This window comes from Vipera berus, assembly GCF_964194415.1.
Source record: "Vipera berus genome assembly, chromosome: 4".
NCBI lineage: Eukaryota > Metazoa > Chordata > Lepidosauria > Squamata > Viperidae > Vipera > Vipera berus.
Genome location: NC_138206.1, coordinates 112,230,177 through 112,258,000, shown reverse-complemented (window position 1 = coordinate 112,258,000; position 27,824 = coordinate 112,230,177).

Below are 27,824 nucleotides of genomic sequence, written 5' to 3'. Positions count from 1 at the left end.
AAAACATCTGGACCACCACTGGAATACATTGGCATTGACAAAATCACCATTGGTCAATTGTAGAAGGCAGCTTTAGTTGGAATAGCTTACACCCTGCGAGGGTACCTTTAATGTTGTTAAACAACATCTGGCTATCCCAGGTCCTTGGGGAGGACTTGATAGAAGGGCAAAAATGCAAATCCAGTCTCAACATTTACCTGATTGTGTGACCAACCATAATATCAGCTCAGCCAAACTCAGCCAAAATATAGTCCGGGAGTCTCTGCATCTGGCTGAGGAAATGTCAGCTATCTAGTCCTTGAGGCTATTCTCATCAAAAATGTTTCCACAACCAAATCATTAAGTTGTCATGGGAACTGAAAATGAGTGGAAATGATGGCCATTTTTTTCTACAGATTTTTTCCTCTCCATAAAACAAAGCTATCTTTTTCTGGGGAGGGAGAGGGAAGAAAACATATGTGACTTTAGTCTTGGCTTTTTAGGAGGGTCCTCAAAAGACTGCTCTTTAATTAAAACGTACAATTCAGCCACTCAGCATGCTAATTTTTGCTAGTTTTGAAAGAATTGCTGCAGCCAATGAATGTCATTCAGTGTCTCTGGCAACCTTAAAGCCAACATAATAGTTTGGCAGTTTGATGTTGAAGGAGTATCTCTTTCTCCGGGTTTACTTTCCTGAGTATTTCAGTGTCCACTGAGGATCCTGCTATTCACCTAAAATATTGGACTTTAGAGGTTTATAGTTTCATCTTTCTATGTAATTGGAGTTTTTCAGTTGTTTTACTCTTTTTATTGAGTCTATTTCATCCTGAAATCTTGCCCTGCACGGAGGGTTGTAAACATTTATTACATAAATGAATAACTGCAACTTTGGCCAGGTGTCTTAGCAGAGTGTTTATTGTTTATTCTTCACTCATTACTTCACCTTAACTTCCCTTTCATTTTCTTCTTAGATCCTGATTCTTGGCTTCCGGATCAGGCTGTCTCTCAAGTCAGCAGTACAGACTTGACCTGAGTCCAGAGCAATGGCAAAGAATGGAAGGATGTTGTCCCCTGTGTCCATTGTGTTTGGGCTTCAGAAGAGGCTATAATTATTTCCATTTTTCACAATGTACTTGCAGCCCTTTGACAGCTTCCAAGCGTATGTTCTGGCATGTAGTTGGGGAAATACTGATTTAAGCTTTGGACATCCCAGAACAGGTGCTAAAATTAAAAGGGAACAACAGCAACTCAAAATCATGGCTGGTAGCAAGAACAGTAAATTGTACCATAAAGACATGTTTGCTTTTCTTATCTGGTTTTTTTCTATTTAATTTTGCTGGATATACAGCAGGAAAGAGACTCGGTTTTCAAAGAGATCTGAATGTGGTATGATTCAACTATGGCTACTGATAATATAAACCTACTGCTCCATCTCCGTATTGTGGGTGCTCCATCACTGGAGGGTTTTAAGAAGAGAATAACAGAAAAGAACAGAATAACAGAGTTGGAAGGGACCTTGGAGGTCTTCTAGTCCAGCCCCTTGCTCAAACAGGATACCCTATACCATTTCAGACACTACGCTACTTTCCAGTCTCTATTTAAAACCCTCCAGTGAAGAACCCACCACTTCTGAAGGCAAGCCATTCCACAGGTTAATTGTTCTCATTGTTAGGAAATTTCTCCTTAGTTCTAGGTTACTTGTCTCCTTGTTTAATTTTCCTCCATTACTTCTTGTCTTTCCTTCAAGTGCTTTGGAGAATAGGTTGACTCTCTCTTCTTTGTGACAGACCTTCATGAGTTCAAATACTGTTGTTCTTCTTTTCACTAGACTACACACACCCACAAGGGACGCGGTGGCTCAGTGGGTTAGGATGCTGAGCTTGTTGATCAGGTGGTTGGCAGTTTGGCGGGTCGAATCCCGAGTGCCATGTAACAGAGTGAGCGCCTGTTGCTTGTCCCAGCTTCTGCCAACCTAGCAGTTCGAAAGCACGTAAAAATGCAAGTAGAAAAATAGGGACCACTACGGTGGGAAGGTAACAGCGTTCCGTGCGCCTTTGGCGTCTAGTCAAGCCGGCCACATGACCACGGAGACATCCTTGGACAAGCGCTGGCTCTTTGGCTTTGAAACAGAGATGAGCACCGGCCCCTAGAGTCGGAAACGACTAGCACGCATGTGTGGGGAAACCTTTACCTTTACCTTACACACACCCAATTTCTGCAACCATTCTTCAATCAAGGGATTGGACTACCGTTTATCTGAATTGGTACAAGCTCTCCTGCTTGAGCAGGGATCTGGACTAGAAGACTTCCAAAGTCCCTTCCAATTCTGATATTCTGTTATTCTGCTTAGGAGGGCCAAAGCCTTATGAGCTCTACTAATAGCAATAGCACTTAGAGTTATATACCACTTAACAGTGCTTTACAGCCCTCTCTAAGCAGTTTACATAGTCAGCATATAGCCCACGATGATCTGGGTCCTCATTTTACTGACCTTGGAATGATGGAAGCTGAGTCAACCTTGAGCCGGTGAGACTCAAACTGCCAAACTGCTGGCAGTCAGCAGTCAGCAGTACTGCATTCTAACCACTGTACCACTACAGCTCTAGTGTCTTTATTTCATAGTGATTCAATGGATGCTTAGTAGAAATGGAAAGCTTTGGAATCTGCAGAAGAGGAAAGTGATAAAATTTGCATTCTGGTGTTGCAGGACAAACACTGTCCCTTATGTTCCAGCCAGTGATGTCACAGTGCAGCTACAATAGGGTGGAGCTTTTGTTGAGATTGTGATACTTGGTGTGGCTTCAATGGGATTTTTGCATGGTGCAAATATCACTGGGTTGTCTGTATGGTGCGTCACTGCAATGTCTGTGTGGTGCACACTTTGGTTTGTGTGATGGCATAGCCTGTGGAGACATGAACATTTCCAATAGTGGTGAATATCTGTAGCTCAGGTGGAGGATGAGGGTGAAGATTTGTTCTCCAAGCTTCTGGGTTGGTTTCTGAACATTTCATCACCAGGCTAGGTAACATCTTCAGTGGAGGTTATGGGATGTCTGCGTCAGTGCTCTTCTCTTTATAAGGGCTTCAGGTGTGGGTATGTCAAGTGAGGGTCTTCTGATGGGTCTTGTGATGGGGAGATTATATCAGGTCAAGGTCATTGGGTTGGGGGCCTTGTGTGGGTTGGTTGAGGGTCAGCGCTGTCTCTGGTTGGATGTGTAGTTGATTTGGATTCTGAGGAGTTCATAGACTGATTGTGGGTCAATGTGTCTGTTGATGGAATTGCTTGTGGAGCACCAGGCTCATGAGTTCTCCTGTTGGCAATTCTTTCTTTACCAGCTTCATCCTTCAGAGCTTGGAGAGGATCAACAGATGAAGAGGGTAGAGTAGCTGCAAAATCCTATAGAAAGAAAAGGTGATAAATGTACTAGTTTACCTCATTTATGAAGGAAAAAAAAAACTAAAGCTCCTCTCAGATACAAGAAGATTTGCCATGTATGCAAAAGAAAACCTTTGGAAGTTTGATTTATGTGATGCAACTGCCTCGGCATAAGATTCATGAATATTAGAAAAGAGACTAATGAATTTCCTTCTTTGAATTCCTTCTTCTTTTTTAGGATTTGTATAGGCAGGACGCCTTGGAGCATACAAAGAACTGTATACATGAAAGAAAGTTAACCCATTCAGCAAATGGTAACTCTTGTGCATTGAAATTATTATTAACTCTTGTCCATGTGCAATTATTCAAAATTATTGAACTGAATCCCCCTGAGGTCTTTAGTAATTAGGGTTCAGGACTAAACTCATTGCAATAGCCACATAAAACCAGGCTTAGTGAAGCTAATGAGGTACTACAAAATCTTTGGGGTCTTCTTTGAGGAAAGGAGATTTAAAATGTTTAAAGCAGATGCATCTTTTCTCACAATTGTTTATGTTAAATGGAACAAAGGACCGCACATAATAGCATGAGCTCTTGGCACAAACGTTGGACAGCTCCATGAGCTTTTTAGCTAGTCTTGGTTTGAGCCAAACCACCTGGGTAATGTCCAAAGAAATATAGCAGCACATCTGAGCATCTCTTCAGCAAGAACACCAGGTCAGGGAAAATGGGATTAGAGAATATTGAAGTTGGTGGACTAGCGAGCCGGTCTGGGTTTGCCAGCTGTAAATGTTCCTCTATAGGCATTTAGATTTTTGGTGCACCATAAAAATCCCATTAAACATTCTCCAATGACCTATGTTAGCAATGTACAGGACAGATAATTATCTGACTTTTACAAAGCTTGTTCAGCTAGTAAATGCAAAAGCAAGCATGGTGCCAAATTTCAAATTATTTGACAGCTTAAACTTTCAATATTTTTAGCTTGCTGGTGCCATTCTAAAATACACAGAGACTCACACACACATGCACACAAAGCCAGCTATTTGTCAGAAATGTCATGGCTTGTTGCCAACAAGGTTTGTTTATTTCTTGCTTTAACATCCAATTCTCCCCTCTCTTTCAGCCTTTGCCCCCAGAAAGACAGCTTCTCTGCTTGTTTTCCTGGCTTCTCATGCCATGTTTTCTCTTATCACATTTGAATCACCCTAAACTTCACTCAAGAGAAATACAGCAACAACTGTTTTCCCACATTCACACATTCATCGGCAAAGAAATTTACTTGGAGAGCAGAAGAGGCTATCGTTGTTCTATGGGTTCATTTCTGAGTTATCCAATGCATATAGAATGAAGAGCATATTTATGATCAGCAAAATTATAAAAGTGCAGTTGTGGTAGCTACAGTTAATTTGGAGATATATATATACATACATACATACATACATACATACATACATACATACATACATGATTCTGGGGTTTGTGATGTGCAAAAAGGACTCATGAATATAAACCTCTTTCTCCATGCAGAAAGATTAAGGTCAGGTCCTTCACTTCTGTTCTCCCAGGCATGTACAAAAGATTATCTTATCTCTTATCACCTGCAGTTTGGTCTAATGCATACATTTGATCTGGGTTGAAAAATTTTGCTAGCCTATCACTGCACATCACTTTGTTGTTTCTCCAACTTCAACAACAGGAGTTGTTCCTGAAAGGTTGTAATATACAGTAAAGTTGTTGGGAGGTGAAAAAAACAGTTGTAATTTATATCACAATCATCATAGACCACGGAGGAGGAGGAAGAGGAGGAGGAGGAGGAGGAGGACAGGGGAAATGTGAGGGGTATTATATTTAATTTTAATTTAATTTATTAATATTTGTATACCGCCCTTCTCCCGAAGGACTCATTATATAATGAGGGGTATTATATAATGGCCACCTAATGAGAAGGAAGGACTCACTGGAGAAGAGCCTAATGCTGGGAAAAGTTGAGGGCAAGAGAAGAAGGGGACGACAGAGAATGAGGTGGCTGGATGGAGTCACTGGAGCAGTAGGCGTGACCCTAAATGGACTCCAGAAAATGGACTCCAGAAGATGGTAAAGGACAGGAAGGCCTGGAGGAATGTTGTCCGTAGGGTCGCGATGGGTCGGACATGACTTCACAGCTAACAACAACAACATTATATAAGGGTTTGAAGGGAGCAAGAAAAAAGTCACTCCGTCCTACCCCAACACTTTACTCCCATATCCAATTTTAAACGTTTGCCTTAAGATTGTTAAAGTTGCAAAACTTTGTCTGCCTGGCCAGCTCCAACTTGGCAGATGGGGATACTTTCAGATGAATATGGCTTGTGGTTTTATTAGTGGAAAAAAGAGCCTGGATGAGCAACACTTGGGCAGGACTGTAAATCCATCTCTCCAGCAGTGATATTGCCAAAGGTCATGTGAGGCCTTGGAGAGCAATAAAAACAATCAGAAAAGAAGGGTATAAAAACTGTTTTTGTCCCTGCTCTATTTCTTCTTAGTCTCCTGATGAGAATATAGTTAGCTTGGAAAAAAACAAAACAAAACATATTCTCACTTGAGATCTTATGTAACTCGGGATTGAATTCTTTAGACTTCAGCAATGGTGTCGTGACCTGAGGTGACATAGTTAGCATTTCAGCTATGAAGAATTTAACTTTAAATGACCAAACTTGAGAAGTCACTGAAAGTTTCAAAACTTGAGGCCATGTTAAATGCAATTCTTCTCATTTAGACGCAAAGGATGCTTACATGGGAGAATGGGGCATTTAATTCAATGGGATGTAATGCATAGAGACGACATTCTTTGTCATAAACAACCTAAGTCAAATTTGACCAAATGTGGCCTGGGAACTATTACTTGGTTGATAATGAGAAGTCAGCTGCTACGAGAAAGTAATGCAAACTATAATTGCAAATTCTCTCTGGGTTGGAGTACTTTTCCTAGAAAAGATACTAGAGGTAAAAAAGCCATAGCACAGATTTTATTGTTATCGTGCTATTTGGAATGAAACAGCTACCAAATCATAGGAAAACAGGGAGAGAGGGGGAGAAATAGGGAGGGAGAGGGAGGAGGAAGGGAAGGAGAGAGGGAGGAGGGAGGGAGAGGGAGGGAGAGAAGGAGAGAGGGAGAGGGAAGGAGAGGGAGGGAGAGAGATGGGAGAGGGAGAGAGATGGGAGAGAGGGAGAGGGAGAGAGATGAGAGAGAGAGAGAGAGAGAGAGAGAGAGAGAGAGAGAGAGAGAATTGTATTTTTTTTCACCCCTCTTTACACATTCCTTATGGGATACATGTTCCCGTTGTGAAAGTATCGGAACCAGATCAATGTTGTGTATTCCTCTCCCATAAACTGAGAAAAGAAGCGAAATAATTTTATCCTGGGAGTGGAATTGTCTACATTCATACCAAGAGGCTACAAAAACCCTTCTCCCAGGGTGGGGCAAAAGAATGAAGCAACAAAGAACACCATCCAGAAGTTAGATCCGCCCAACTTTAACTCTGTACCCACAGGATACCAACCTTTGAACCGTAGAAGAGATGGAAACAGCAGCATTAGTGCTAGAGTAATATTTCCTTTCTTATCTCATCTTCTCTCTTTAGGATTATTATTTTCTTAGGATTATTTTCCTTCTTTGATTATTCAAGCCTATTCAATGAATTGTTTCCAGAGTCTCACTCCTGTTTATGGAGTTAAGAAGCAAAGGATACTTTCCTTAAGCAGTCAGAAATGAGAACGTGACAAAGAAGTAAACATATCATTATATACAAAACTTCTACTGGGGTTACAGCAGTGGCCTCATAGCTGGATGTCCAATTCAGCAATCCAGGCACTCACCTCTGGCATTGCTTGTGCCAATTTTCTAAGGAAACAGAGAACACATAATGTCTTGCATGATGTATTTACCAATTTGCGTATCAGCACCACAGTTGTGCAACAAGGCAGAGGCACTTCTTCCAGCATCACATCTAATTTTGTTCACTTTTGCCCAGACAGAATGAGGCAGGTTAAAACCAGGTGGTTTGATAGAGGGATAGCTAATGGACAGGCTGCAAGAAGATATATTGGGTACTTTTCACATATTATCAGGGTTAAACTGGGTAGATGTTATGTAAACCATTGTTTTCCATACTAGCCTACAGGATTTTAATCTCGTGATGGACTGTGCATTATCCTGGTGAATAGGGAAGGCCTTGTTGTTCAGCATCCTTGACTGTAGTTGAGCAATCTAGTAAATAAAAACAATGCATTTCAACCCAAGGGCTTTAGATATTGCCCTTTAGAAGTAGAACTCCAGGCATCCCTATGGTAGCAATATAGTTCTTTTTAATCCACAAGAAGAAAGATGTTCTTTATTGTTCAGAGTAGAACGGAAAGCCAAGCTCGGTGGACCACAATCTCAAAAACTGAATTGCTGCTTCATTTCTCACAGCAGTACCAATATTGATCCATTCCAACTAGTTTCCCTGACTGTAAACACCAATTTAAACATGCAAGCAATCCATTCAACAAGGTAGACTGTTAAGTAAGAGAAGTGGGGATAGAAGTTTTAAAAAAAATAAGTGCACTTCTAAGGTAAGGTGTTTGACGTTAAATGCACAGTGGTGGGATTCAGCCAGTTCGCACCAGTTTGGCAGAAGCAGCATCCACACAGAGAACCAGTTGTTCACATATTTGAATCCCACCACTGCATGCAGACACACAGACACAACCCCCCCCCACACACACACACAGAGACAGACAGACACAGAGAGACAGAGAGAGAGAGAGAGATGAATGAAGTGGCACCATTCAGAAAATCTTTCCTCTCATAACTATAAAGGTAAAGTTTTCCCTGTCCAGTTATGCTTGACCCTAGGGGGTGCTGCTCATGTGGTCATGTGGCCAGCATGACTATCTGCCAAAGATGGTACAGAATTCTCTTACGGAACGCTGTTACTTTCCCACTGAAGTGATACCTGTTTATCTACTTGCATTTGCACGCTGCTAGGTGGGCAGGAGCTGAGGCAAGGAACGGGAGCTCACATTATTGGGTGGCCCTTGGGTCTTGAACATGGGCTGTCCATGTCTTTAGCTGCTGAGCCAGTGTTGTAGTTACTGTTGAATCAGAGTAGTAAAAAGGTAAGGTCAGTGAATAATACATGATGAAAGCAGCATTTTGCCCATGCAATACAAGCTCTGTTTTCTCATAACTGAACCATAAGCCTATTTGCATGATGGAAAGAGACTTGGTCTCTGTAGATCTTCACAAAGAGAATAAGAGAAAAATCTCTGAAGTTTAATACCACCTTTTTTTAAAAAAAAATGTGCTCCCTCCTTAATGGCCTTTATGGACACTTTATGGCAGGGGTGTCAAACTCGCAATGTCACGTGATGTGTCACAATGTATTGTGACTTTCTTTTCCCATTGCCAGCAATGGGGTGGGCGTGATTTCACCATGATGGATCCGGTCTGTGGGCCGGCAGATGGACACTCCTGCTTTTATTGGCCTTTTGGTTAGTTCTAGGTAACAAGAAGATCGGAACTCCTTAGCAGGCTTCATAAAGGTGTTTCCCTTATTGCTGAATGCACATTAAGAGCATGGCATGAATACAAATAAAAAAATCTCAATAGCTGTATAGTGATGTCACTGTTTCCTTGATTGTAAAATACCACCAGCAGCAGAAAATGGAACGAACTGAGTAAAAAAAATATTGCAATAAAAGCACCCGTGACTATAACTGCACCAGCTGGTGCAGAATGCGGCCACACGGGTAGTGTCCTGAGTCCTTCGGGAATAGGGCGGTATATAAATGCAATAAAATAATATAAATGCAATAAAATAAATAGTGATGGGAGCATCCCGATACTCCCATATTACACCCCTCCTGCGTGAGCTGCATTGGTTACCGGTTGTCCTCCGGGTGAGATTTAAGGTGCTGGTACTTACCTTTAAAGCCCTACATGGCCTAGGCCCGGGATATTTGTAGGACCGTCTGCTGCCGGGAACGACTTCCCATCGCCCAGTGCGCTCACACAGAGAAGGCCTCCTCAGGGTGCCGTCGGCCAGACAATGTCGGCTGGTGACCCCCAGGGGGAGGGCCTTCTCTGTGGGAGCGCCAGCCCTTTGGAATCAACTCCCCCTTGAGCTTCGGATGGCCCCGGATCTCTGGTCCTTTCTCCGCGGCCTTAAAACATTCCTTTTTCATCAGGCTGACCTGGACTGACGACAGGGTTTTTTAAAATGTTTTTTTTTTATTTTTTTTTTATTAATTTTTAATTTATTTTATTGGGGCTGTTAATTTAATTCTTTTTAACTTTTGTATCGCTGTATTTTATTGTTGTTAGCTGCCCTGAGTCCTTTGGGAGATAGGGCGGCATATAAGTCCCAAAAATAAATAAATAAATAGATAGATAGATAGATAGATAGATAGATAGATAGATAGATAGATAGATAGATAGATAGATAGATAGATAGATGGATGGATGGATGGATGGATGGATGGATGGATGGATGGATAGATAGATAGATAGATAGATAGATAGATAGATAGATAGATAGATAGATAGATAGATAAATAAATAAATAATAAATAAGTAAATAAATAAATAAACAAATAAATAAATAAATAAATATAACACTATACTGTCCCAGACATTCAGGAGCAGTTCATTAGATCAAGTTAGGTTTGATCTGAAGAGTGTCTTTAGAGAAGTTGAGTTTTTAAAGGAATAAGTGTATAGCGGACTTGAGAGATGCTGACCGTCCCTTGTCAGCCAGTGGATTTTGCTGGACAAGTTCCTAAACTGAGTAGGCATCATGGCTGTAGTAGAATTACAGGTCAACATCAGAAACCATGAACTTGGATTCAGCATGAAGGGACCTGTATTACAGTCACACACAAGGCAAATCTGTCAGAGTCGTACATCTGTGACTTATACATTAAGATCAACGCAAATGCCACACCAATTTTTAGGCAAAAAAAGTTCCATCAAATGAGAAAAGCCAGGCTATTAATTTTATGACTCGTGGGAGTATACTTAAAGAAGCATTTTCTTTTTACTTTAAATCCTGGGGTAATGTTTGTTCCTTCCACACCTGCATGCTGGTTTTTATAAATAAATATGAATATGTCAACTTTTGCAGTTGGATATTTTTAAGAGGTTTCCAATTTCAGCAACCAACTCCCTATAAAAATTAACCAGGACAACTTCATTCTTTTAGATTTGATTCCTGGAATTATTTTCATTCTTGGATACATGGAAGGAATCAGATTATCCCTTTATATGGATTTTCTCTTGGCTTTTAGTGGGAATTCTGTGGTTCACTTCTAACTTATTGCCAGTTGTTTATTGTAATCTGAAGGGTATCACAACAAAATTAGCACTATTGTAATATGTCAGTCTTAAAAAAACAGGATAAATTATATTCATTAAAGAAAAGCAGTTTGCCATTTTTTAAAGTGAGGTTACTGCCTCTTTTCATTGCAATAGAAAAGTGGGCCATTTGATGTCAAATAGTTATTACATTAATTTAACAACACCTTTCCTTTATCTAACACCAATTCGCTTATTTTGGAAAAATCTAAAATTTAAGGTTACTAAATGTTTTTTCTGGGCTTTACATAAAGGGAAGGGTGTGAAGGCTAATGACAGAGAACAATCCTTCCTATACCTGGAAAAGATATAGTGAAAGCCATCAATCTATTATTAATTGAGAAAGACTGATTGGTAAATTCAAGGCCATCAAAGCATTTTCCAGTTTATAGAATCTTAAATCATAAAAAGAGCTTTCAAGGCTATAAGCCTGCCTTGGTCATTGCTGATAACAATAAAGGGTAGAGACCTCAAACAATTTGATAGCATGGTGAGCTTTTTTTTAAAAAAAAAGCAAGGACATTTCTGAGTAACAAACTTTATTTCATAAAGATATAAATGATGTATTTTCAGATGGGTCTGTTTTATCCTAGCTCAAAAAAAACAACCCCAAACACTTTCTGATTCATGTATATTTCTAGTGGTAGTTATGGCAGGACCTCATACCTTTGGCTTTCACAGCATCCTGTAATCATGTGATCATGTGAACATAATTTGCAACCTTCCAGTTGGCTTAGCAGAGTCAATGGGGAAGCCAGCATGAAGTCAGAAATAATAATGATAATGATAGTAGTAGTAGTAGTAGTAGTAGTAGTAGTAGTAGTAGTAGTAGTAGTAATGATGTGATGTTGTTGTAAGGGACCTTAGAGATCATCTAGTCCAACCCCCTGCTCAGGCAGGAAACCCTATACCATCTCAGACAAATGGTTGTCCAATATCCTCTTTAAAATTTCCAGTGTTGGAGACTGAAGACTTGGCTCTTTGAGCTCTCTGGCCCAGGCTGAGAATTTTAACTGTTCTATTTGCAGGGATAATTTAATCTTTTTAATTGTCTTTTAACTTTTGTATTTTGTATTGATGTGATTTTAAAATGCCCTGTAAACCGCCCTGAGTCCTTCGGGAAAGGGCGGTATATAAATCTAATAAAATAAATTAAATTAAAATAAATTCACAGCTTCTGGCGGCAGGTTGTTCCACTGATAAATTGTTCTAACTGTCAGAAAATTTCTCCTTAGTTCTAGGTTGCTTCTGTCTTTGGTTAGTTTCCATTTGTTGCTTCTTGTCCTGCCTTCAGGTGCTTGGGAGAATAGCTTGACTCCCTCTTCTTTGTGGCAACCCCTGAGATATTGGAACGCTGCTATCATGTCCCCCCTCATCTTTCTCTTCATTAAACTAGACATACCCAATTCCAGCAACCGTTCCTTATATGTTTTAGCCTCCAGTCCCCTGATCATCTTTGTTGCTCTTCTCTGCACTCTTTCTAGAGTCTCAACATCTTTTTTTTTACATTGTGGTGACCAAAACTGGATGCAGTTGTAATTATGTGAGGCCTTCACTTAATGGTCCATGGAGTCCTTGTTTAACAATTGCAACCAAGACTGCTAAGTGGTCCAGTAACATGGTTTTTCAACTTATGACAAGGTTGTTTAACAATAAACTTTCCAGTTCCAATAATGGCATTCTTAAGTGAGCACTACCTGTATTAAAAATCCTCAAGAGCCACATCCAGATCTTTTGATGCATCTGATCTAGACCTTGGGGACTTTTCAATTTGGTGTTTATCATCTTGACCAATAAAGTACAATTTGTTTATTCCAGAGATGATGATTATTTATTGATTACAAACTTGTATACATTTTGTTCACTGGAATTATGTATATATTGCATTAATGGGATTCAAGGATCTCTAAAATTTCTGTCATGTCCAACCTAAATAATTCCTATACAGGTAGTCCTCAACATATGACCACAATTGAGCCCAAAATGTGTGTTGCTAAGCAAGAGGTTTGTTAAGCAAATTTTGCACCCATTATACAACCTTTTTTGTCACAGTTGTTAAATGAATCACTGCAAGTTGTTAAGTGAGTAACATGGTTGATAAGTGAATCTGGCTTCCCCCATTGACTTTGCTTCTCAGAACATCGCAAAAGGGGATCACATGACCCCAGGGACACTGCAACTGTCATAAATGCGAGTCAGTTGCCAAGCATCTGAATTTTGATCCCATGACCATGGGGATGCTGCAGTGGTCGTAAGTGTGAAAAAAAGGTCATAAGTCATTTTTTCAGTGAGGTTGTAACTTTAAACAGTCACCAAGTGAACTGTTGTAAGTTGAGGACTACACGTATTTCTTCAGAGAACTGCTGTGCCATAAATATAATCATGCCTGATTTCCATTCCTTTCGTGTTCTTAGAATATACGTGTCAACGCTGCTAACATCGGATGTTTTTGCTTTGACAACATATGGAGATGCAACCATTTTCCTTTTTATGTTTTACCCTTAGAATTAGAGTTAGAATTAGATGATACTGGGAGGGCGGGGGGGGGGGCAGGGAGGAACATGCATGGGAGTTTAGCATAACAATACTGTAACTAGTGTGAGAACCAAGGTTATTGAAATAAGAGATCATAGGAATTGGCAGGCTTGAGAACTGGAGGGAGAGCCTGCATTTCAAACTAATTGGAGAATGTGATTTATGACTGTAAATTAGAGGAGGGAATTGTGCTTTGATACTATGTGCTCAGGGGAGGGGAATTCAGATTTTGGCTTTGGCTATTTGAATAATAAGGGACACAGTAGCTCAGTGGGTTAGGACACTGAGCTTGTTGATCAGGAGGTCGGCAGTTTGGCGGGTCGAATCCCGAGTGCTGTGTAACAGAGTGAGCGCCTGTTACTCATCCCAGCTTCTGCCAACCTAGCAGTTTGAAAGCACGTAAAAATGCAAGTAGCAAAATAGGAACCAATAAGGTGGGAAGGTAACAGCGCTCCGTGTGCCTTTGGCATCTAGTCATGCCGGCCACATGACCACGGAGATGTCCTCGGACAAGCGCTGGCTCTTCAGCTTTGAAACAGAGATGAGCACCGGCCCCTAGAGTTGGAAACAACTAGCATGCATGTGCGGGGGAACCTTTACCTTATGTGAATAAAGATCCTTTTAGATGTGTGGGTCTATACATATGTTGTTTATAGTATGTTTTAGGTGTGTGTCATGTATGTGTTTCACTTTGAGAGTGGGCAACTAAATTTTATTTTTGATGTGTGCCATTGTGCCCACAGTAAAAAATGACAATAAAGATTATCTTGTCTTATCTTAAGGTAAACAATGTCTCAAAGTTTTTTGAAGAGTTTCATCCATCGGAAGCATGACATTAGGTCTGTTCACTATTATTAGCAGAAAATACATTATAAGAGACTGATAATTACATGTTGTGTCCAAAAACTGCCATGCACAGATTAGCTATTTTTAGTTATCCCAATGTCAGGGCACTTGAGAGAACTGAAACAGCTGTTCAATTTAAGCTTTATTTAAATCAATTTGACCCCTATCAAAATCATATTTATTGAAACATATGGCACTTTATGTCTTGTAAAGCATCTTCTGGGCTATAATTTCAGGCTTCTCTTAAAATCTATTGTTATTTTTCTTCATGATATTAACAAATTATATATATATATATATATATTCAAAAAATTTGAATATAAATATATATAAAAATTCAAATATAAATATAACTATATATATATATATATATATATATATATATATATATATATATATATATATATATACATATATACATACATATATATATATATACACATACATACATACATATATATATATATATATATATATATATATATATATATATATATATATATATATATATATATATATATATATATATATATATATATATATATATATAAATCTTTCCTGTCATTTTTCTGTGCCCATGATTTAAACAATATATTGTACTATTGTTTAATCAAGTTATAAACTCAGCACAATTGAATTTATACACTACCAAAGCTGAAATGAGATTCAGAAATTAGGACTTCATTCCTATGATTGTCCAACATGGGAAAAAGGTCAAATTATAGGTTCACCTGTCCAAGATCTCTAGAAGTAGGTACACACTTCTATTCCAGTCAAATAAAGATGTATAACTCTTCAAAGTAAAGGATAGTGATATTACTCAAAGTAGCTGTTTCAAGAAAAAAGAATTAAAAGAAAAAAAGTGAATGGTAAAATCTAAAATTGATGCATTTGATCTGATGTAAAACAATTATCATTTAATTAAAATATTAACCACAGTTTTACTCACCCTTTATTTAATAATTCTCATTCTTCTGTCACAGTAATCTTCAATGATCCAAATGCCATTAACACTTGGTTTTCCATTCTAAATTAAGAGATTTATTTACTGTTCAGAAGACAGTCAAAAGAGAAGGGTGAGGGGTGACATGATAGCAGTGTTCCAATATCTCAGGGGCTGCCACAAAGAAGAGGGAGTCAAGCTATTCTCCAAAGCACCTGAAAGCAGGACAAGAAGCAATGGATGGAAACTAGTCAAGGAGAGAAGCAACCTAGAACTAAGGAGAAACTTCCTAACAATTAGAACAATTAACCAGTGGAACAACCTGCCTCCAGAAGTGGTGAATGCTCCAACACTGGAAGTTTTTTAGAAGAGACTGGCCAGCCATTTGTCTGAAATGGTATAGGGCTTTCTGCCTGAGCAGGAGGTTGGATTAGATGACCTCCAAGGTTCCTTCAAATAATAATTATTATTATTATTATTATTATTATTATTATTATTATTATTATTATTATTATTATTATTATTATTATTATTATTATTATTATTATTATTATTATTATTCTGGTTCAGAACAGGGTATGGCTTCTTTTAAGGTTGGCTTTGAAACTCCTTCTCTTTTAGCTTGTGATGAATTCTGCTTTAGCAGTCATGTAGGAAAAAATGGACAATGCCATTTCTCCAACCTGGTGCCTCCAGATATTTTGGACTTCACTTTCTAGAATTTCTGAGCAGGATGGAAACAGTGACAAATGAAATGTATCATTTCTGTAAAACATTATGAAACGTAGAAAAATAACTGATTTAAGTTAGGCTCGTTACATTGGTATTTGCACATTACTCTGTGTAATAAATAAGCTGATTTGCTGAAGCACCTTAGAACGTTTCAATAGATCATCAGTGGTATTTTAGAAAGTATGATAACATGAAATAATTGGCAATATAAAAAAAAATTACTAGGTGTTCAGGAGAAGTGCTTTGTAGTTGCACAAAAATACACAAGTCTGTTATAAGAGGGAAGAAAATTCACAAAACTCCCAGGAATGAAAAAAAAGCAAATTATATGGCAATTTCCTTTAGACTGCTTACTACTTTTATAATATCTTTTAACTTATTTACATTATTTCATCATGTTTCTATTACCACTTCCTATTTTTTTCATAGGCAAGACAAGAAACAATGGATGGAACCTAATCAAGGAGAGAAGCAATCTGGAATTAAGGAGAAACTTCCTGACCCCGAGGACAATTAACCAGTGGAACAGCTTGCCTCCAGAAGTTGTGGGTGCTTCGTCACTGCAGGCTTTCAAAAAGAGACTGGACTCGAAGACCTCCAAGATCTCTTCCAACAATATACTGATTCTAATATTTTGAACATATCTATCATCCTACCGGGATGCAGGGAGTAGTGCAAATTGAAAATATGAGCCAGGATTTTATTTATTTATTTTCAGTATTAGATCAAGTCACAACACAGCAAGTTCAGGTTTGTCCCCCAGTAGAGAAAAAAACTGCATTTGGTAGGCAAATGGGGCCTCATAGTTACTTCACACTGCTCTTATTCTCAAAGAATCAAAAAGTTATTGTTTCTGCACTTCTGTATCTTCATAAGAAACCACCCAGATGGAACTGTTGAATTCCTGTCAGTGCTTCTGTTTGATATGCAGAAGATGTTTAGGCTGAAATACTATTCTTGGCTTCTGGAGTTGTAAGTGCCACAAAAAATGGAAGGGCGCTGAATATAAAAACCCTGCTGTCAATCCTTCAAAGATTTAGAAGACTGTGGACTTCCTGTGAGGATTCATGGTGAACTTTCCCATCCCTGAAGGAGCAGAGCTAGCATTGTGGCAGGGATTGATGGGCAGATGGCAAATGGTGGGTGGTGAAGCTTCTCCAGAAAAAGGAGAGATGGTGAGATAATAATAGTAAGTTGGAAGGGACCTTGGAGGTCATCTAGTCCAACCCCCTGCTCAGGCAGGAAACCCTATACCATTTCAGACAAATGGCTGGCCAGTCTCTTCTTAAAAACTTCCAGTGTTGGAGCATTCACCACTTCTGGAGGCAGGTTGTTCCACTGGTTAGTTGTTCTAACTGTCAGGAAGTTTCTCCTTAGTTCTAGGTTGCTTCTCTCCTTGACTAGTTTCCATCCTTTGCTTCTTGTCCTGCTTTCAGGTGCTTTGGAGAATAGCTTGACTCCCTCTTCTTTGTGGCAGCCCCTGAGATATTGGAACACTGCTATCATGTCACCCCTCACCCTTCTCTTCATTAAACTACACATACCCAATTCCAGCAACCGTTCCCTATATGTTTTAGCCTCCAGTCCCCCAATCATCTTTGTTGCTCTTCTCTGTACTCTTTCTAGAGTCTCAACATCTTTTTTACATCGTGTTGACCAAAACTGGATGCAGTATTCCAGGTGTGGCCTTACCACTTCCACTCTGGACAACTGCTATTCATGAGCTTACTGCAGGAACTGAGATGTTTGTGGTCAGCTGGTAAGCTGTGTGGTTGGGATTTCACAGCTGCAATGCAATCTATATAGACATAAGGTTTACTGGGCCTTTTCTTTCTTAATTACTTAATTACTTACTTAATTACTTTCAGAAATGGCTTCTTTTCACCTCTTAGGAATTTTTGAATTGAAAAATTATAACACAGGATATATTTCTATCAATTCCCAGAACACGTTTTAAATAAAAGGGCTTAGAGTTTATGGAACACCTCAGAGCTGAGGGCGTATCTTGATGAAGTAAAGATTGAGCAGTTTTGTCATCAGAACAACCATTTGCTTGGGCAGACATATGTAGATATCTCAGTGTATGCCATTGGGACACAATGAAACCAGAAAGTCCCAATAATTCTCTCAATCGCAGAGAGAGATTGGCTATCGGGATGGGTTGGCCCAGCCCAATAAACCTCCTATTGGTCAAAAGGCAAACAGTTAAAAATGCCTAAATCTTGTGCATGTTTTCTGACAAAAAATTTAATTGCCCCACTTTCTTTACTTTCTAAAAGTGTGTGGCTGGCCAGAAATATTAATCTATCCATGTATTATCTAGTGCATTCAGAAAGTATTCAGACCCCCCTCACTTTTGTCAATTTTTTTCATGTTGCAGCCTAATTCCACAATTGTTGAAATTCCCATAATAACCAAGTGAAAAACAGAATTTTAGAAATGTCTATATTTTTTAAAAAAAGAAAATAACCTGAAATATCACATTGACATAAGTATTCAGACCCTTCCCAACAACACTTGAAATTTAGCTCAGGTGCCTCCCATTTTGCTTGATTGTTGCTGGCATGTTTCTACACCTTGATTGGAATTGACCTGTGGTAAATTAAATTGATAAGACATGATTTGGAAAGGCACATATCTCTCTGTAAAAGGCCTCACAGTTGACAATGCATACTGTAGCACAATAAAAGTCACGAGGTCAAAGGAACAATCCGCACAGTTCAGAAACATGATTATTGCAAGGCACAGATCTGGGAAAGGCTACAATAAAATTTCTGCTGCACTGAATGTTCCTAACAGCATAGTGGCCTCCATAATTCTCAAATGGAAGAGGTTTGGCACAACCAGGACTCTTCCAAGAGCTGGTCGCCCAGTCAAACTGAGCAATCAGGTGAGTAGGGCCTTAGTAAGTGACCAAGTCCCCTTCATGGATTACTGCCTTGTCGTGGCGAAGGTGCTTGTGTAATTCAATGAAGCTACGAGCTATTTATTTATTAAATTTATTTATTTATTAAATTTTTATACTGCCCTTCTCCTGAAGGACTCAGGGCGGTGTACAGGGCAATAAATATCAAAAATGTAAATACAAAAGTTAAAAAAGAGATTAAAAAGAATTAAATAATTATGCCCAAGAATACAATACTAAAAATGTGTTAAAACTTGTTTAAATCCAGCTATGCCATGCAGGGCCACCCAAGACGGACAGGTCATAGCAGAGAGTTCTGACAAAACGTGATCCACTGGAGAAGGAAATGGCAACCCACTCCAGTATCTTTGCCATGAAAACCCTATGGACAGTACCAAAAGGCAAAACGATGTGACACTGGATGATGAGCCCCTCAGGTCAGAAGGCATCCAATATGCTACTGGGGAAGAGCAGAGGGCTAGTACTAGTAGCGCCAGAAAGAATGAAGCGACTGGGCCAAAGCCGAAAGGATGCTCAGCTGTGGATGTGTCTGCTGGTGAAAGGAAAGTCCGATGCTGTAAAGATTTTTTCTCCATAGAAACCTGGAATGTAAGATCCATGAATTAAGGAAAGCTGGACGTGGTCAAACAAGAGATGACAAGACTGAACATCGACATCTTAGGTATCAGAGAACTAAAATAGACAGGAATGGGTGAATTTAATTCAGATGACCATCAGGTATACTACTGCGGGCTCTTTAGAAGGCCAGATCCTGAAGCTAAAACTCAAATACTTTGGCCACCTAATGAGAAGGAAGGACTCACTGGAGAAGAGCCTAATGCTGGGAAAGATTGAGGGCAAGAGAAGAAGGGGACGACAGAGAATGAGGTGGCTGGATGAAGTCACTGAAGCAGTAGGCATGAGCTTAAATGGACTCCAGAAGATGGTAGAGGACAGGAAGGCTTGGAGGAACGTTGTCCATAGGGTCGCGATGGGTCGTACACGACTTTGCAGCTAACAACAACAAAGTGACTAAGTACCCAATGGTCACTCTGACTGAGCTCCAGAGATCCTGTGTGGAAATAGAACAGAGTTCCAGAAGGACAACCATCACTGTAGCCCTCCAACGATCTGGGCTTTATATGCAGAGTGGCTAGACCAGGGGTAGGCAACCTCGGCTCTTTTATGACTCATGGACTTCAACTCACTCAGTTTGGTGGGTCGAATCCCGAGTGCCATGTAGCAGAGTGAGCACCTGTTACTTGTCCCAGCTTCTGCCAACCTAACAGTTCGAAAGCACATAAAAATGCAAGTAGAAAAATAGGGACCACTACGGTGGGAAGGTAACCGTGTTCTGTGTGCCTTTGGCATCTAGTCATGCTGGCCACATGACCATGGAGAGGTCCTCGGACAAGCGCTGGCTCTTCGGCTTTGAAACGGAGATGAGCACCGGCCCCCTAGAGTCGGAAACGACTAGCACACATGTGTGGGGAAAACTTTACCTTTACCTTTTATAACAAAATTGACAAACGTGAATGGATCTGAATACTTTCTAAATACAATCTCTCTTGCTTTTTCTCATAAGATGACAACATAATATAAGATAGGATGGGATAAAATGATGATAAGAAGATAGGATAGGATAGGATAGGATAGGATAGGATAGGATAGGATAGGATAGGATAGGATAGGATAGGATAGGATAGGATAGGATAGGATAGGATAGGATAGGATTAAGTGTCACTTTTCTGTGTACCCAATGGCACACATTAAAATGAAATTCTGATGTCACACATGTATAGGAGTCACACACACACACACACACACACACACACACACACACACACACACACACACACATTATTCACAGTCCATTTTGAATACATAGTGGAAAAAGAGTCTTGAGAGTTAACAACATTGATATTATATGGTACAAAGCTATTTCAGAATCTAGCTGTTCTGCTATGGATACCATGAAGCACTCCTTCCAAAAGTTAACAAAGAAAATCTACCTGTTATCATTTAAAAGACCTAAGCAAAAGTCAAGTCAGAAATTATCCTCTCTAGGAAACATCCAGATGAGCAGATACAGTACCTAATTAACAGCCAGGTAAATAATTTAGGATTTTTTTTTTCTGTTACTACCTTGTCATGTAAAATATGGGTTCCCTTATGACTTTGAAGCATTTGCAATTTTAAAACATTTTAACTTCCTGCAAAAAAGAACAAAGTTATAACCTCTATTAATATTTTATTTTGACTTAAAACAAAATACACTGAATATGCTGAGCTTTGGTTTCACTTCATCAAGTGATCTACCTTTTTTTTGGGGGGGGGGGAATACTGTGGAGAACCTTGTCAAAATGTGCTGAAAGGTACCGAAAACTGAAAGTATTGTAAGTAGAGTTGGACTTCATATATATATAAAGAGAGACAGCCAAAATGAAACAGCAAATTAAAGAACAGATTAAATTTATCTGACTACTACCGTACCGAGAGCAATTTACAGTTTTAAATATTTTTGCATTATTGAAAATTACAAGGCTTAGCACATAAATATTGAGTTGTGTTATTACAGTTCCTTATAAAACCTCAGTTATAGTAGAATAAATGTAACCAAAGATGTAAAATGGACAGTCTTTTTTCTTAGCCAACATACTTTACACTGAATGGGTCCATTCCGAAGGATAAAGAAAGAAGTCCTTTCATTCTAGATATCAATCTGACTCTTATAGAACAACTTTATTGAGAAGGAAATAATCTGGTCCTTCAAAAACTCAAATGTTGATTCTTAACATAAAATGAGGCTGAGGATTTGTGGCAGAGAATGCTCAGTCTAAGACAAGGGTCTTCAAACTTGGCCCTTTTATGACTTGTGGACTTCAACTCCCAGAATTCCTCAGCCAGGCATGCTGGCTGAGGAATTCTGGGAGTTGAAGTCCACAAGTCATAAAAGGGCCAAGTTTGAAGACCCCTGGTGTAAGACCATTGGTTCCCAATGGCTTTCTTCTAATTAGCTTTCTTACAAGAATAAGTTTCATATCCACTAAGCTATGGGATTGTTCTGTTTTTGATTTGAAGCAATGCATAAACCAGGTATTATAGATTACTAGCAATGTTTTATGGCTTAGTTCGGTACCAATCAGGGTACTGTATAGATGTCAACAAACTATGTTTAAAAGACATGAAGGTTGAGCATGTTTAGGAATCCAGCTGTAAGCCTTGGTTTTTGAAGCTAGGTGTAAATATCTGAAACCTTTTGATTAACCTTTAGAATTAGATTACATGTCTGGTCCTGAAGATTAGAGCATTCATATTCATTTGAGGAGCAAAATTTGGTTAATTCCATCCCTCAGCTAGTTTGTTTTGTGAATGTTGTGATCTAAATTGTAAAGCTGGGTTCTTACAAAAGATAAATATTCATAGCAAAGTCTACTTTATGGTTTATATTGGTCTTCACTTTAAATTATGCAAAAGAAGTAAATATAGTCAATCTTTTCTTTAAAAATATGCATAATTAATGGAGGATGCAAAATTCTGTTTTTCTTTTCATTATTGATAATGTTATGTGTTATATAAATGCTTGAGTCTTTCTAAGCAATCATACAACATAAATGAAAAATTCAAATAATATAATTCAAACATTTATGAGTTCCAATATACTAAATTCTGAATTGTAAAAGGTATCTCCTTAATGAATTAGGGAATATATCTCAAAGGGTGTCTTCCATGAGTAATTATTTTGTTTGTTTATTAATTGGTACTCAATGTTTAATCATTGTGAGCTTTCATCAAGTATCATTTCCTAAATTTTATATCCTGAAGTTCTTTTCTCTGCCTTAATTATTTTTCATCACTTCAGTAGGGAGAATACCATCATATTTGGGGTGATGACACTACATTGGTGGTTCTACCTTTACAGTAGAGATTTCTGGGGTTTATTTGTGTTTAGAATAATTAGAGCTAGATTGGGAAGATCCAAGTTTGAATTCTCAATCAGCTTGCTGGATTCTGCTTTGAACAAAAAGCACATAAGAATGTTGTGCAGTTACATGATTACTGATGCTATGGACACCACCTTAAGATCTTTAGATGAAAGCTGGAAGATAAACATAATAAATAAGAGAGAGGGAGAAAGTTTGGATGTACAAATGCTTCCATTGTTGAAAGCCATCCTTGAATTTTCAAGTATATTTTACATTTTATATTTTCCCATGTTAGTATTAATGTGTTTCTTATATAGTGGTTTTGAAAATACTTATGGATTTTATTTTTCCCATACCATAAGAAAGCATGCCAACCAAGTTGTAAATCATGTCCCTCCAAGCATAACAACCTTTTATTTCTAAGAGTTATCCATTCTTTTACCCATGTTAGTACAGATGCTTGATAATATAAAACCCACTCTGGCAAGCCAAAATCTCCATTTTCCTTAGCTTCTTGTAACCTATTCTTAAATTATAGATTGCATTTCAAAAAGAATATGTCTCATAAACTATCCTACACCTGGGTATTATTTCAGGCCTATTACTCATTATCGTGATTCAGTTTTGAATCTACATAATGAGCAAGCAATATGAGCAGATAACCAGGACTGCATTATAATAAACCAGAATATTCTTCCTTGCCATGAATTTACAATTAGGATCTTGATCTCTAGCAGTTTTATGACACATAGTTCCAGTTCTAAGATCAGGGTTTGAAGAGATAACTTTGCTGCACACTAGTTAAGAGAAGGCAATTGAAAATTTGGGGAGGAATGTATTGAAATACCCTCTGCCAGTAGAAGGCATTTATTAATAGCGTTACAGTTCTCTGTTTATTATTCCATTGTTGCATTTCTCAGATTAGCTACGAGGGCAATTCGGAAATGAACCTCCATTTGGTTATCAATGACAGACACTCGCCGATACAGAACTTTTATTATACACATTAGAAAACTACAACATTACATTACTTTTTGACATATCTAAGGGAACACCTGCTGCTGGCATCAACTTCCCATCGTCCTGTGCGCTCCCACAGGGAGGGCCTTCTCAGGGTGCCGGCGGTTAAGGAGTGCTGGCGGGTGATCCCCAGGGGGAGGGCATTCTCTGTGGGTGCGCCTGCCCTTTGGAATGATTTACCGGTGGAACTTCGGACCGTCCCCGATCTGCGTTCATTTCGCCGGGATCTGAAAACCTGGTTTTTTGATCTATCAGGCCTGGACTGAAGGGGTTTTAGCTTTTAATATTGTTTTAATTGTTGGGCTTAAGTAATTTAATCTATTTTAATTTATACTATTTTTATATTGTATTTTATGCTGCCCTGTAAACCGCCCTGAGTCCTTCGGGAATAGGGCGGTATAAAAATTTAATAAAATAAAATAAAATAAAATAAAATAAAATAAAATAAAATAATAAAATAAAATAATAAAATAAAATAAAATAAAATAAAATAAAAAAATAAAATAAAAAAATAAAATAAAATAATAAAATAAAATAAAATAAAATAAAATAAAATAAAATAAAATAAAATAAAATAAAATAAAATAAAATAAAATAATCACTATTCAAATTGAGGCACTTGTCATAAAGTCTTACACGGTTTGAAATTCCTTAGTAGTAGTCACTTGGTGCCAAATCTGGGCTATAAGAGGGGAGTGATCAAAAACATCCCAACGGAACTCCTTCAAATATTCTTGAGTGCATCTAGCATTGTGCCGGCAAGTATTATCATGAAGCAACATCACATTGAAAGTCAGCGTGCCCCGACACTTGTTATAGATGGCTCATCTGAGTTTTCATAACATTTCACGGTAGACTTCTGAATTGATGGTCGAACCACACTCCATGAACTTCACTAGTAGTTACTCCTTTGACATCTTCACATTTGGTGGGATTTCTATGGCACCACTTTTGGTCTGGTGTTGGTTCACGATAATGCTCACCCACACACCGCTAGATGCACCCAAGAACTTTTGAAGCAGTTCCATTGGGGTGTTTTTGATCAACACCCCCCCCAGCCCAGATTTGGCACCTAGCAACTACTACTAAGGAATTTCAAACCTTGTAAGACATTATGACAAGTGCCTCAATTTGAATGGTGATTATGTCAAAAAGTAATGTAATGTTGTACATTTTATAATGGGTATAATAAAAGTTCTGTTATTTGTGAGTATCTATTATTGATAACCAAATGGAGGTTTATTTCCGAATTGCCCTCGTAGGTGAAATGGTTGTAAAACAGATGCTTCAATATCTGTGGTGTTCCAGTTCGATCCATTTCAGGGTATTACTTCAACTTGCAGTCATTAATATTATTGTAACTTCTCAGAAATGCCATGGATTCATTGATATCCCAGTTTAACATCCCAAATGCCTAATAACCATAACAGGGTTTATTATTATTATTATTATTATTATTATTATTATTATTATTATTATTATTATTATTATTATTATTATTATTATTATTATTATTATTATTATCTCTTATTTCTCTTCAGAAGATATAAATCTTCCACCCTTTTTTAAAGCTCCAGTTTTCATAACTCTTTTTTTTCATAAACCACATTTTGTTTCAGAACAAAAACAGCACGGTGCATGATAAATCTGTAAACAAGTCATCAATATTGAAAGCATGCATCCTTTTCCTTTTCTTTGTGTTCTCTTCTAAATGTATTACTTTAAAAAAACACACATAAAAGTCATAATTGTAGTCAAAAATGACTGCATACTTATTTATTTAAGGCCTGAAGGAGGAACTAGAAGTTTTCTTTTATATCTTTCTCCCTTCACAATGAAATCACATATCTTGGAGATAGAGGCATTTACCTTCCTTCAAACATGAGCACAGCTGAAGGTCAAAGACTCTCCCTTGCTTACTGCTCGGTTTGAAGATTTCCGCTTGCTCAGCTGAATCCAGAAGGCATCTAACAAGCCTACAAGCCATGCTAACTACAACCCAACCACAAAAGAACTCTCTCCTTAGATGCATTCTGCACATTTCATAGATGCACAAATCAGCAAATATTGCACAGATGGAGAAAAAAAACCAAGGTAGACTGAATTTTCTAGCACTTTCAAGCAGGAAAACAACAACAACAACAGAAGATGAACAGAGTTGGAAGGGACCTTGGAGGTCTTCTAGTCCAACCCCTGCACAAGCAGGAGACCCTATACCAGACATGTCAAACACAAGGCCCGGGGGCCAGATCTGGCCCGCAAAGGGGTTTCATGCGGCCCGCGAAGCCATCCTGGAAACAGTGAGGGAACGGCCCCCACTGCCTTGGCCCTGGCCCAGAGACCCTCCTCCTGCCAGAGACCCTCAGATCTGTCCCACTCCTGCCCAGGCCCCCATAGGCACCCTTGATGCGAACGATGTAGAGCTAGCCACGCCCACCCAGTAGGCCATACGCACTGTAGCCACGCCCACCCAGTAGGCCACGTCCACCCAGGCCACACCCACCCGGCCCCCTGAGGGTGACCGCAATGCTGATGTGGCCCTCAATGAAATTGAGTTTGACACCCCTGCCCTATACCATTGCAGACAAATGGCTGCCCAATTTCTTCTTGAAAACCTCCAGTGATGGAGCACCTACAGTTTTGAAGGCAACCCATTCTATTGGTTAATTGTTCTCACTGTAGGAAATTTCTCCAAGTGCCAGTCTGAATCTCTCCTTGATTATTTTCCATCCATTGCTTCTTGTCCTGCCTTCTGGTGCTCTGGTAAATAAGTTGACTCTCTCCCCCCCCTCTTTTTTTTGTGTGTGGCAGCCCCTGAAATATTGGAACACTGCTATCATGCCCCCCCCCCCCGTCCTTCTCTTCATTAAACTAGATACACCCAATTCCAGCAACTGTTCATTGTATGTTTTAGCCTCCAGCCCCTAATCAACTTTGTGGCTCTTTTCTGCACTCTTTCTAGAGTCTTAACATCTTTTAAACCAATATCATCACCTACATTAATATAATTCATGGGAATTTATGTAGCAGTAATACATGTTACCAATGACTGTCAAGTTCTGACAGAGATAGACATCTAACCCATTGGATAGACTCCGAAGCATGCAAATCCATTCTCCTTCATATGAGAACCATGGAACAACAATCCAATATTGACCTGAGATCAAAGTGTTGCATATTCATAAAATGCACCATTTTTTCCCCTTCCCAGTGGATCCACTGTCACTTCAATCACAACATTGCCCTTGGCAGAAAAACAAGGCAGCAAAAGCCAAGCAATCTCTTTCATTCCATCTGAAGCTTCTAAAAATTCCAATCAATTAAAACTGTTGTGTATTAAGGTTTAAAGAAACACCTAAGCACTGTATAACAGTCACTACCAGTATGCATTTGAACTGTAACCATTTTGGCGGGAGTCAATTATGGTGGGAGATTTAAGTTCAATCTGATTGGTTGGCTGTTTACTCAGAAAGGTATATAAAGAGTGCAAGTATCCCCTAACCCCCAGTACAGTTATGGTCACCTAATAAAGAGCTGTTTGATTGTACTCACCTGCCTGGCATCATTCATACTCTTCAGAACCCACTACACAACAGTGGCAATGAAGGTGGGATCCTGCTTTGCCTCAAAGAGCTGAATTCACGAGGGTTCGGCTTCACATGCTGGAGGAAAGAGGCATCTTCCCCCTCCATGGCCGGCTAGTCACCATGCTAGCGGCCATGTACTCAGAATCTCACGTCTGAATCTGCGGAGCAGGATCTAATCACACAAGGAAGAAGATGCCAAAGGTCAGCCAGCCCAGAGAATTTGACATCCACCACCCTGTACAGTGGCCATCACACCTTGGGCAAGTCAAAAATTACCTCTGGGTGAACCAGATTGCAAAGGATGGCCTAAAAGCGGTGACATTGCTTTGCATAAGCGGGCCAGCAACATTTGATCTGGCTGAAAGCCTATTTGCCCCTACGCCAATAGAAACCGTCTCATTCACCGACCTCAAGCAGAAGCTAAATGGGCACTTCAAGCCCAGAATGTCCGAAATGGCCTGACGATTCCGTTTCAACCAGAGGGTGCAGCGGCCGGGTGAAACCGCATCTGAATTTATCACGGCCTTGTGACAGGCCGCCCGTCTCTGCAGGTTTACTAACTTAGACGAGCGCCTACAAGACAGGCTTGTGTGCGGC